Below are 12508 nucleotides of genomic sequence, written 5' to 3'. Positions count from 1 at the left end.
TTGGCTAAAAAATTTCAGTAATCCCAAGGAAGGAAGGAAAGGAAAGAAGAAAGGAAAGATGGATGGACTCTAGAGTGGCTTGAGGAGACTGCATCATTAATAGCCAATATAACTGTCTGTTACGCACCAGACAGTATGATAGGACGTGGCTACATGGCATGATAAAAAAATATATTTGGTCTTTGTCCCCATTCCTGGCACAGAGCTCCTAAAATCCTTGGAACTTTCAGTGTTAGGAGTATCTTTTGTATACTAATGAGGTGACTGAATACAGGTCCTTAGATAGCTTCAGAAACCCACCATGTGAGAGGGCTATGAATATCAGCTTCCAACCGCTAGGGAGAAGAAAGGCTGGAGATTTAATTCAATCACCAGTGGCCAGTGATTTAGTAAATGATTTAGTAATGAAGCTTCCATAAAACCTCTGAAGCAGTGGGGCTCATGGAGCTTTCAGGTTGGTTAAGATGTTGATTTGCTGAGTGGATGACATTCAGAGGGCACAGAAGTTCTGGATACTTCCTCCCCCCCACCTCCCCACCCCCACCCCACACCCCACACATCGCCCTATGAACCTTTTTCTTCCATTTGGCTGTTGCTGAGTTACATCCTTTGGAGAAAAGCTGTAATAGAAAGTTGAGTGCTTTCCTGAGCTGTTCTAGCAAATTATTCAACCTGAGTGGGAGTCATGGGAACCTGCAAATCTGTAATCAGTTGGGCAGATGTGCAGGTTTCCTAGGGACCCAATTTGTGGCTAGTATCTAAAGTGAGAGCATCTTGTGGGACCAAGCCTTTACTTTGTGGGGTCTTTGCTGACTTTGAGTAGTATCAGCACTGGATTGAAGTATTGGATACCTAGTTAGAGCACTGGGAAATTGATTGGTGTTGGAATGATGTAGCTGGGGGATAAAATGGTGAACAAGAGCAAACATTGTTCTGCTCTTAGAAAATTTACGAATACCTTAATGTGTCTGTGGGGTCATATTGCACAGGGCCACACATCATCCACCTCCAGGTCCACTCATTCTGGTCTTTGGATACTGACCCTTACAGACCACATCCCTGGGCCCCATGCCCTTTGTCTCAGGTTGGATCTGACTAATGGGGAGCCCTGGTGGGAAACTGCAGGGAGGGAGAGTGAGTGAGGTCAGTCAGGGTACTTCCTTTCCTCACTTTGTCCTTGGGAAGATGCCTTGGGCTGTGTCCCTAGACCACCGAATACCACTGTTCCTTTCAAGACCATCTTCTCTACATGGCTTTCCCTCCTTCAAGCTTCTGTTAGGCACTGTTTCCCCTTGTCTCCTTGTGCCTAAGGGGGTGGGTACAGTGCATCAGCTCTTGATCCTGGCCTATTGCCCCCACAATTCCTTATGTTTGTTTTTATACCTTGGGTACCCCTTTATAAAAAAATTCCATAGTAAATAAACCTTATTTGAATGATTGTGATTTGGGTGAGCCATTTCATTGCGAAATGAAATGGCTTAACTAACATAAGCACCAGATTTGTTTGTCAGGTATGTTGAATTTTGTGTTCATACACTGGATGCTACAGCAGCCATTTAGCTGCCGCTTAAGAAGGTCACCTCGGTTAAGAATGATAAAATCACTTCATAGAAGGCTCATCTTGGTATAGCCCTTGGCAGGAGAGTAGATATTCAGTAAGGGAAAGAGAAAGGGAATTAGGACATCGGTTCTATTTAATAGTATTTGGAATTGTGATTTCTATTGCCAAAATGCTCTTCTTACCCATTATGGTTCTGGCATGAAAACTAAATTCCAGGCTTTGAAGATACAGTAATAGCCCATGATTTATACCAACATGATACATTCTGATGAGAGGCTGATAAATGTTGCAGAGAAGCATTGTTATTAACTGTTTTATCGGTAAAGTAAAACAGGATAGTAGCACTCAGAAGCTCCACAATGGTGCCTAGAACACGTTCCCTTCCATGACAAGCATTATGTTTGCTACTGATCTTTTCATGTGAGCCCACCCCAGCACCTCCTCTAGAATGTCTCACAAGCCAGTTTTTCCAAATGATGAATGTCTTTAAAAAGATACACATTTATAAGTTTGCCTTTCATAGGAGTTACTTCAAGCCTCCTTTCTTCCTTATTTTGCTTTCCAAAGCCATTAGGGAAATGTAAATTGGGATGGCCAGACCAGATTATCAGAGATGCTTTCAGCCTGTATATAATAATCCATTGATCTACAGATAAGAAGGAAAGCTTTTCTCCCAAGATGGTATATGATTACATCTCAGGAGAATTGGTGAGCAGTACCTTCATCCTTGATCATTAACCTTTAGAGATAAAAGCAATTTCTAAGGTCATTTGCCCCCTACTGCTCTAGATGAGGAAACTGAGACCCAGAGATATTAGATAGGAGAGTTACCTGAGAATGCATTGTATTAGTGTTTTGGGGCCACCATAACAGAGGACTACAAGCTGAGTGGCATAAACAACAGAAATTGGTTGTCTCCAAGTTCTGGAAACTTGAAGTCTAAAATCAAGGTATTGGCAGGATTGGTTCCTTTGGAGAGCTGGGAGGGACAAATCTGCTCCTAGTGTCTCTCCTTGGCTTGTCAGTGGCTGTCTTCTCCCCATGTTTATTCACATCATTTTCCCCCTTGGTATGTCTGTCCAAATTTTCCCTTTTTCCAAGTACACCAGTCATATTGGATAAGGGCCACCCTAATGACCTCATTTTAACTTGATTGCCTCCCTAAAGACCCTATTTCCAAAATAAAGTCACATTCTTTTTTTTTTTTTTTAAGATTTTATTTATTTGAGAGACAGAGATAGCAACAGAGCACAAGCCAGGAAGGAGAGGAGAAGCAGGCTCCCCGCTGAGCAGGGAGCCCAATGTGGGGCTCCATCCTAGGACCGTGGGATCATGACCTGAGCCTAAGGCAGATGCTTAACCCACTGAGCCGCCCAGGCACCCCATGAAATCACATTCTAAGGTACCAGTTCCTAGGACTTCAACATGTGAATTTAGGGGGAATAAAATTCAGCCCATAATTAGAGCTACCCAAACACTGACTAGAACCTCAGTCTTGAGATACCCTTGTTTGTTTTTTCCCTTCTTGCACCATGTGTCTTTTAAGATTTGTATTCTCCTTGCTGCAGAGAAGACGTGTTCTTCTTTCATGGACGTGGGATATAGAGGTATGGTCAGAATCTCCAATTTTCTCAGACATTTTAAATGATTCAATTTAGGAGAATATCAGGTCAAAGTAAGTTCAGAGGAGTAAGGATGCTTATTAACATAGCCTGAAAATAATCATCTTGGAGGTTAGTAATGAATTTTTTATCATTTTGTGGCTGCTAATGCTGAACCCTGGGAGCAAGAGATGAAGTTCTCCTCGACTTGTCCCATAAACTGCAGCTGATATCATCACACTGTGATGATAAATGTGTTTGTCTAGTTATTTTCCTCTTTGATGTGGATCTCTCTGTCCCTGGAGCAAAGGCTTCCAGGGAAGCACACCTTCCTTCTAGATGTCCCGTGATGAGGCTTTGGCAGAACCATTGCCAATCGTGCATTTAATTCTCCTAAAATCATTTCATCAGCATAGAGATGCTTAAAGCATCTAAAGGTTATGGGGCAGCCACATCGGTGCCAGATAACTAAGGGAAATGTTTGCACATTTGTAGAAAGATATTTTTGTTATGTTGTGCCAAGTCGTTTTTTTTAGAGAAGATGGATGTAAGCAAGACAATAAAAAAAAAAAAAAAGCCTTAAAAGTTTTTAGTTTATGTGCCATGTCACCAAGGTCAGGGTGGCTTGCTCACCCTTGCATGAATGAAAATTGCTTTCATTAAAGGGTGGAACAGAAGAAAAATAACAGGGTGTTGAACTCTTCGGTAATGACCACATTCTCCCTGTTTTAATGTGGCGCACCATGCTCATTTTGAAGGAGGGAAACCTGGGGATCAGAGAAAAACATCAAAACATCATCAGCTCAAGTGCACCCCTTCCTAGACCAAGGTGCCTCTCACCTAGGGCAGCAACTGGGATGTGGAACTCTACACATAGTTGATGAAGGGGCCATCCTAAGTATCTAGTATATTCACTGGGGGTACTCTTAGCTCTGGACAACCCCTACCTAACCAGGTCACAGAATATGCCTCTTGGCAGTTAAAAGAGGTAGGTAATTTCTAGCATCTGCCCCTTGGATGCCTCTGTTTCTCAGTGTCTCCCGAAGCCTCATCAGCTGTTCAATATACGCCAAGGAAAAAGCGTTCAGTGGTGAAACAGATTTGGAAGATGCCACATATTCCATCCCTCCTTAGCTACTCATCATGCATATTGGAATATTGAAGCCTTGTGCCTTGTCCTGCAATGAAGAAGCCATTTAACTTTCTTTCATCGGGTGCTTGCAAAGTCATCTGATCATGGAGCCATTTATTAATGTAAAACCTGTAAGTTGAATGAAACACATTTTGAGAAATGCTATATAAAACTTGCATTAGTTGAGGGATATAGAAGAACAATATATATGCTGAAAAAGAATTTCAATCAAGTTCATAGATTGTTGAGCAAGAGCTCTGCAGAGATATCCCTATAGACACTTGTGTGACATTCCTTATAATCGCCCACAAAAGATTCTTTGTGGCTATTGGCAGGGATGGAATAGTATGCCGGGCTGGCCAGGCTTTTCACTCATGAGGTTCTTTCTTAATTGTGAGAGTATGGATGAGTGTGTGTGTATGTGTGTGGCCTGGATGACAATCAGATGGCTTAAAAAAGGAAAAAGTATTGAGCTAACAGTCAGAAGGCAGGAAGTATTTTTTGGCCTTTATCATGGATTTGTGATGTGACATCTCCGCTCTGTTCCTCCACTGGTCAGGGTGGGTGTCACTATGTAGCCCTGCATCCGTCTGTTGTCACGTAGGCCTGAAGGACCCAGCAGTCCTCCCTGGACACTTGGGACCTCAACGAATGCTATCTGAAGGTGAAGAGGGGGGAGGAAGAGGTTGTCAGGCTGATGACATAATGTCTAAGTGTTTGGGTCACCTCAGGAGGAGCAGAGTGTTGGGTACAAAAAGCCATGTCACTGCTGAGGGAGTTGTGAATGACTGGTATACAGCCTACAGCATCCTGATAGGCCGTGCAGGATGCTGGTGATGAGATTTTTCCTGTAACAAAGACCCTTTGGTTTGATAACAGAAACTCTCTTGAGCTACCTTAAGAAAAAAAGATACTTGGGGTAGATATTTGAAAGCACATGATGGCATTTAAACAAATTGAACAAGGATCCCTGGGTGGCGCAGCGGTTTGGCTCCTGCCTTTGGCCCAGGGCACGATCCTGGAGACCCGGGATCGAATCCCACATCGGGCTCCCGGTGCATGGAGCCTGCTTCTCCCTCTGCCTCTCTCTCTCTCTCTGTGACTATCATAAATAAAAAAATAAAAAAATAAAAAAAATAAACAAATTGAACAGCCCAATCTTAATAAAGTTCAGAAGCATGACAGCTTGAGGTATCTGCCTCTAACTCTCAGGTTCTGTGAGTTTCAGCTCTCATTTGGGATAAATGTCTATGCCAGACCATCAGATAGGACATATCCGGTTGTTCAGGAGAGAGTGGTAATATCTTGATCTCAAGGAAAGTTGGTCCTCTCTCCAGCCCCAGGGGCTGAATCGTTGATAGTCTAAATCAGTCACAGATATCTAATTGTCCTTTGTCAGTAGCTGGTCTAGAGGTGGCCATGTGACTCAGGATTAATGTAGGAGATGTGAGTAGGAAGAGGCTGGATATGGATGCTGGTAAAGCTTTTGTCTTCTCAGTAAAAAAGGAATGCCAGAATCATGTGGCATAACTCTTTCTTCCTTTGCTTTGCCCTTCTCTGGCATTCCGACATGATGGCTGGTGATGCAGCAGCCGTGTTGTGACCATAACGTGACAAACACCAGAAGAAATTTGTGTGCTAGGAACAGAGGGTGCAAAGGAGAAAGAGCAAGGTCCTTCTGTGTTTGAGCTTTCATACCAACCCTAGACCAAACACCTCTTGTACTTGAGAAAAATGATTCCCTGGTACTTGAAATCACAGTGCACTACATACAATATACTTACAACCAAAATCTCTAAGTGAAAAGTTCCATAGTATAAATACAGTTGTCAGGAGCCAGCCCCAAATGATCAGAGTAGGAGTCTCAGCTCTTTAACAGGAAGATATTCAAAAGTGTCTAGGAAAGCCACCCTGGAGCCTTGAGACCTCACCACGGCTGCAGAGCACAGAGAGGGAAATCCTCTTTGTGCCAGTACACACCTGTCCTAGATAGAGTTAATCAAGTCATGTTAACTAATTATAGTAATTTTATTAATCCCGTGTTACCTGTCAGATATTTTCCCCAGTGCTGTGGACTGGCTAGAGGGGGTGGGGAAGATGCTGGCTCTCGTTTCCCTACAGGGAGAAAAGGCAATAAACAAAAATACATGAAGTGAATCATTTGAGATAATGAGAAGTTCTGTATGAAACAGGAAAGGAGTATTGCAGTGGGGGGAGTTGTGGGACGGGTGTGTGTGGCCTGAGACTGTGATACTTGAGGTGAGAGTTGAGTTGTGGAAGGGAGCTAGCTGTGTAGACGAGACCCAGGCTTCTTGAGGAAGAGGAACAGGCCCCTGGGCAGGAATGAGCGTGGCCTGCTGGAGACAGCGAGAATCCTTACGGGGCGTCCGCGGTGAGGGGATGCGGAGGCCGCCCCTGCTCCTCGCGTCACAGCCGTTCCGGCCACTCGGCCCACGGCCTCGTGAGGCATCTCCAGGCTGCTGACGGGGCTTCCTGTCACACGTGGCTTTCCTATCCTCTGCTGCAGGCTCTGAGAGCCCAGGGAATGGGACGGCTGGGGAGGGTCTGCTTAATAGACCGGGGTCAGGGTGACCGACCCCCTTTCCTAACGAGAATGGACCCGTCATGCTCAGCTACCACACTGACGCTCCCCAGGGGCCTGGCCTCCTTGGGAAATGGCATCAAGCCCATTCTGGAAGGACTGGCAGAGAGTTGAGCGGGCACACAGCTGTTTCAGCACCACGCCCCAGTCACCAGCTGGAGTTACAGTCACCACACTTGACCTTTTTCCCTGTGGAAAGGCCAATGCAGTGAGGCAGGAAGCCTGGCAGGGCCCCCCCCACTGTGACTCCAGCCTGTCATGACTGGTCATGGCTGACATCATTTTCAAGTGATACTTATCAGTGAGGCAGTCACATGAAGTCATGAGGCTAGAAGCTCCCTCAGAGTCCTCCTGCCCTGCATTCCCTTATGTATCTGGCATTGCCCAGAACAAAAGTATGAGATGCCTCCTCCCCAGCTTCTAGCAGGTTGCCAGCTGAACCAGATATTCATCTAGTTCCAGGAGAGATTCCAATTCTCTTTCCTCTAATACTTGAACTCGGGGGCAGTTAGAACCGTGGTAATTAGATCCTTGGGCTGTTAGATATCCTCTGGGGTCCTATGTCATCAATAGGCCCCCAGAAATGTAATGAGTGTTCACCTTAGGAAGGCAAGCTGGCCCAAACTACCATTTAGAAACCCTGGTTCAATCACAAAATATCAAAATGTAGAAGAGACTCTGGGGACTAATACCCCTCCTCTTAAGATTGGGAAAAGGCGGGGAGATGACCTGACCAAGGCTAATATTCACACTACAGAGAAAGGCTCTTTGAGGGGCACCTGGATGACTCAGTTGGTGAAGCGTCTGCCTTCAGCTCAGATCATGATCCTGGGGTCCTGGGAATGAGTCCCGCATCAGGCTCCCTGCTCAGTGGGGAGTCTGCTTCTCTCTCCTCCTGCTCACATATTCTCACTCTTTTTCCCTCTCCCTCTCAAATAAATAAAATCCTAAAAAAAAAAAAGGACAAAAACTCTTTGAGATCCACATAGATCTTTCTCAGATGTTCACAGCATTTTGTTGTAATGTGCTGCCTTGACATGCAAAAAGAAAAAAAAAAAAAAAAACCCCACGTCACCGATGTGTATAAAGCTCTTTGCTCCTCTGTCTGGTTTGACCATTCTATGTAATGGGCATTCATTTTTTTCCCATTTTACAGACAAGGAAAGTGAAGGAAATGAATCCATTTAGTAAGTAGCAGAAGTGAACTCAAGCTTAGGCATTCTTTTGTTGTTGTTGTTGTTGTTTTGTTTTGTTTTGTTTTGTTTTTATAGCATTTCCAAGTCCATCTCTGCTTTTGTCCTCTGGGGGTCTAGAGACAAAGCAGAAATTAGCCATGACTTAGGCAAGGTGGGATACACAGCATGTGTCCTCAGGTGCTAGAAGCAGGTGTCCTCGGGTGTTAGGAGCAGGTGTTCTCAGGTGCTTGAAGCTCTAAGGAGAGGATTCTGAATTTAGCGAACCACCCTCACCTTGGCAGGTGAATACTTCCCTATTAGAGCCCCTGTATCTGAGGCAGGAGCCCATGGATCCTAGCGTAACTTAGTGCTGTCATCTACTTACTTTAAATGCCACTTTCCAGACACAGTGTGGCACATAAAAGCCCAGGCCGTAAGAACCCGCTGGCTCTGTCCATAATCCTGGCTTTAGCACTTACTCCAGGTGACCTGAGACCTCTATCTCTTCACCTTGCGCTGTCTTAATGTTCTTACTTGTAAAATGGGGCTCCCAGTAGTACCTTCCTGGGAAGGTGGTTGAAGACTAGATGAGGTAACGCATTTAGAAGAGGCAGTGCTCAATAAATGTCAGTGGCTGCTCTGTTTGCTCTGCACACCACGGAAGGAATTCTTTCACAGATCTGAGTTTTCTCTGGCAGCTTGAAAAGAGTTGGTTCACAGTTCCTGACAGCTGGTAGGCATCCCAGGGTGAGCAATATATAGAGATACACTCACGTACAGTTCACAGCTTGACTCTGGAGAGTGATGTGTTGCAGACCCTCTACTACAAGGGTATCTTCTCAGTGACTGTCTCTCCTCCACCAGCAGAAGGCCTTAGCTGGCCCACCTGAGAAGCTAAAGCTCATCTGGAAGTTATGTTTACAGAAAAAAGACAAGAGCCTCTTATGTAACTTGCAGAGTACGAAAGATCCAATGATAAAAACCACTGCCCTGAACTTTTCCAAGGAGCAATAAATCCCTGCTTACGATTCTCCGGTCCTTGGCAAGGCATCCTTTGTCTGGTTTTTGTAGACTAGGAAAAAAGTTAATGAACCCACTCCCGTTAGGTTGTGTATTTGTGCTTAACGGCTATAAAAAGGCTACTATTTCAACTTACTCCTGTCATCTAAAATACGCCCCATGTTTGTTTTATGGTTTCTCAGAGATATTCTGACTTGAATTTGATCGCTTCCTGTGATTTTGTGTATTCCCTCATGCAAAGCTGATTCTCCGTCTCCCCTGTCTCTTTTTTTGCTTATACTTTTTTTGTTTAGATCATCTCTCTACTGACCTTTCAGTGGCTCAGCATTTTTTTTTTCAGTGCATGAGCAGGGCTGGAAAACAGAGCCAAGATACAAACTGTGAAACAACAGCTCAGCCTCACAGAGTGAGAGAGCTTTGTGCTATTTCTAGCCAGAGCAGATGTGGCCGGGGTGGGCTATGGGGAGCAATCTCTCTCAGGTAAAAATAAATTATTAAGATTAGGACCAAAATGATGCAAATCCTTCATTCACAAACAGATCATGAACTGGGAGCTGTGTGGAAAGACAACTGGATTGGGAATCAGGGTCCTGCCCTGGGTTTCTTCCAGATTACCCTAGCAATCAGCCATCTGGTCTCGGTGAGTACATGTGACTTACAGTACTTTTTTTTTTTTTTTTTTAATCAACAACAAGAGGTAGGGATAATGCTTTAACAAAACTGAGTGCCACTACTGAGTTCCAGGCAACAATCCTAACATTTTGACCAGCTCATTTCAGACCTAGTTGAGTATTTGGTAGATTCCTCCTTGATCCCATTTCCTTTTCCCCACCCCAGATACGAACAGTGTCCTGAATCTGCATACTTCTGTAGACACCAGCATCTTGCAACACAAGGTACTGGCATTCTGCGTGTTTTTTTTTTTTTTTTTTTTTTAAATTTTTTTTTTATTTATTTATGATAGTCACAGAGAGAGAGAGAGGCAGAGACACAGGCAGAGGGAGAAGCAGGCTCCATGCACCGGGAGCCTGATGTGGGATTCGATCCCGGGTCTCCAGGATCACGCCCTGGGCCAAAGGCAGGCGCCAAACCGCTGTGCCACCCAGGGATCCCCATTCTGCGTGTTTTAAAACCTTAAATAAATGGCAGCATACTTTATGTTCTGCAACTTGCTTCCCCCCCCCCCCCCAATTTGACATTAGATTTCAGCAACATAGCTCTGGTCCATTCGTTTTAACTGCTCTGTGGTATAATGTTTCGTGGACAGACCACTATATGTTTATCCTCCTGTTGATGCACAATTAGATTACTTATAATTTTTCAGGATTATAAATAATGTTCTGGTGAGTGTGTTATATAGTCCCTATACTAATGTACAAAAGTTTCTCTAAGATAGCCTTTTTTTCAAGATGTTTTGTCTACACACACAGTTAAAGATACACTTTACGCAGACACTGAGCACATGTGTTACATTTGTGTGTGTGTACACATATATGTAGAATTAAAGTTTCTCAAAATAATACCCTAGGACATAATACCCTATTTCCTTATTTTTTAAAATGATTTTACTTATTTATTCATGAGAGACACAGAGAGACACAGAGAGACGAGGCAGAGACATAGCAGACATAGCAGAGGGAGAAGCAGACTTCCTGCACAGAGCCCGATGCAGGACTTGATCCCAGGACCCCAGGATCACGACCTGAGCCAAAGGCAGACATAAGCCACCCAGGAGCCCCAATACCCTTATTTTCTATTCAATTACAATCCAGTTTAGCCTGGTCTTTAAAAAATGTGTTGGTTACAATTTACTGAAATGATCCTCTGACCCATATCCACTAAGAATTGGATAAATACTGTCCTGAGACATGTGGAATTGTTGAGTTGTAGGTTATACCCAGTTTCAAGTTGAGTTTATTAAGTCTTTGTGAGTTCCTTTGTGAGTGAAATGGATATTTGCATTTAGCAAGCATTCTAGCTAAAGAAGGAGGCTTTCTAGATTCTAGAAGGAGGCTTTTCAGGTCATTTTCGTGTGTCCTATGGCTGGAAAATGGAAGTTCTGTTTTAACTTTCTGGGCTTTTAATTTCTCATCTGTCACTACGTGCCAAAACAAAATAAAAATACTAGAGTCTTCAGTATTTTGCAGACTGCTTTCTCTTCAGCCCCCAGGGCCTGGGGAGGACTTCAGGATCTGCCACAATGTGTGTCAGCTGGGAACAGAGGTTAGAGCAGGGAAGGGGACAAAATGAGTAGATGGACTCCTGGGCCTTGCCCCATAGTTCCTTCCAAAGGATTCCATGTTGGTATCTCTCCATTGTATTTCCATTAGATTTAATTGGGGGAAAAAAAAGGTACGCAGCTTGAAAATATCCTTAAACTATGGCTTTAGATGCTCTCTGAGGCTCTTTCCAGATCTAAACTTGAATTAAAATAACTTTGGAGTCTCTGGACCATTTAAACTAGCAGCCAGAACTAAAGAACGAGGCAGTTTAGGATGTAGGGCTCTGGTAAGCCATGTGGGCCCACTTAACGGGCAGCCTGGCCCTCCTGCCACCATGGGTGCTGACGTGGGACACGATGGTCTCAGGCCTGAAGGGCAGTGAGTCCAGGGCACTCTCCAGCTGCAGGTGCCACCTTGGGGCCAGTCATTTCTCTTCTGTCATCTGGCCTTCATCCACCTGAGGCTGCTCTTTGAAATTATTCTCTCTTCATCCTGTTTGTTCATTCTGTGAATAAGGGCCTACTATATGTTTTTCCGAGCCCCATTTCTGCCCCTCAGACTGTCCCACATGCTCACGATGAAGCTCATTTGTCCCGTGGGGCACACATCCAGTTAAACCATTATAGTCACAGAGATGAAATTTTATTACCAGTTTCAAGACACTATTCAGCTCACAGGTTTATTTTTGTCTTTCCAAATATAGTAAGGTCATACAAAGAAGAAGAAGGAAAAAAAAAAAAAGACTAGTAGTGAGTTGGTAGTAAAGTGACTTCAGGGTGGGCAGATGTTAATTGATGTAGAATCATGGATTCCTTCCTTACTAGGCTTGTTTTCTGTCTGGCTCTCCACACCTCCCGGGGCCTGGATGTCTGCCTCCTCTTGGATTGCAGCCCTTCCCTTCAATTGGTCATGCTTGCATTTCGTCTTCGTTAATCACTGTTTTCATCACATCACTCCCAGGCTCAGAAACCCTCCAGGGATCTTCATTTCCCCACCATGTGAAGTCCAATCGTGGCTGCCTGTTTTCGAGGCTTCCCCTAATCTGTTCTTACCTCTCCGCCTGTGTTTCCTTGCCAGATGTGGTTCTGGTTTCTGTGGCTTAGAGATAATGGAATCGTTGGACACACATCACCACCCATTCCCACCCACCGCCGCCCTTGCCAAATTTGAAATCTGCATCATTTTTCTTAAGTAC

General features: G+C 44.3%; 1 long non-coding RNA gene across 6 annotated transcripts in view; it reads left to right on the top strand.

The window, feature by feature from the left end:
• Window positions 1-12508, top strand: part of LOC125752275 (uncharacterized) — a 132792-nt gene that overhangs the window by 84740 nt on the left and 35544 nt on the right. For 2 of the 6 annotated variants that reach the window (XR_007401375.1, XR_007401374.1), the window contains one exon: window positions 9631-9731. This is a non-coding gene — a long non-coding RNA (uncharacterized LOC125752275). Of the gene's footprint in view, window positions 1-9451; window positions 9732-12508 lie in introns of those variants that run through there. The other 4 variants (XR_007401368.1, XR_007401372.1, XR_007401363.1 and 1 more) reach the window with 4 other exon arrangements.

Source organism: Canis lupus, chromosome 1 (assembly GCF_003254725.2).
Source record: "Canis lupus dingo isolate Sandy chromosome 1, ASM325472v2, whole genome shotgun sequence".
NCBI lineage: Eukaryota > Metazoa > Chordata > Mammalia > Carnivora > Canidae > Canis > Canis lupus.
The sequence above is the reverse complement of the archived record's forward strand: the minus strand, read 5'-3'. Positions and strand labels throughout refer to the sequence as shown.